Source organism: Aphanomyces astaci, assembly GCF_000520075.1.
Source record: "Aphanomyces astaci strain APO3 unplaced genomic scaffold supercont1.32, whole genome shotgun sequence".
Classification (NCBI taxonomy): Eukaryota; Oomycota; class Saprolegniomycetes; order Saprolegniales; family Verrucalvaceae; genus Aphanomyces; species Aphanomyces astaci.
The window spans coordinates 118,928-119,498 of record NW_009798295.1 but is presented as its reverse complement, the minus strand read 5'-3'; positions in this window follow the sequence as shown (position 1 = coordinate 119,498).

The following is a 571-nucleotide window of genomic DNA, read 5'->3' as shown; positions in this document are numbered from 1 at the left end:
TAGAAGTTTGCATCTCAGACGGCGGAAGCCATTTCAAGTACTCCGTCGTGAAAGAACTTGCGACGAGCTACGAGCGCAGCACAACATAGTGCTCGCATACTGCCCTTGGCGCAACGGAACGGTCAAACGCGTCAATCGCGATATTCCTGGGACTCGTGCGATCATGCTGAGAGAGAGGAAACTCAAGGAAACAGAATGGGATTAACTCTTTTCTGTTGTACAAACCAACATCAACCAAACGCCGGTGGTGATGCTGGACCACACATGCCACAAGAATGCTTCACAGGCTTGGGGCCGACCACAGCGTTCAACACCATCGTCGGCAAAGTCAATGTGCGATTATCGAAAACTGGTAACCACATGATCGACTGGAAACAGAAGGAACTGCGGCAAACAGTGGTCACGCGTGAACAGAACACACACTACCCTAAGCTACTGGTCACACGGACGGCCCCTTCCGAGTCCTCGGGTGCCCGCTCTTCTCATGTGTCATTGAACACTTGATCACCGGAGCCCCGCGCGAAGCATATCATTCACGGCTCATGTTCTATGAGGAAAGCCACTTCCCCAT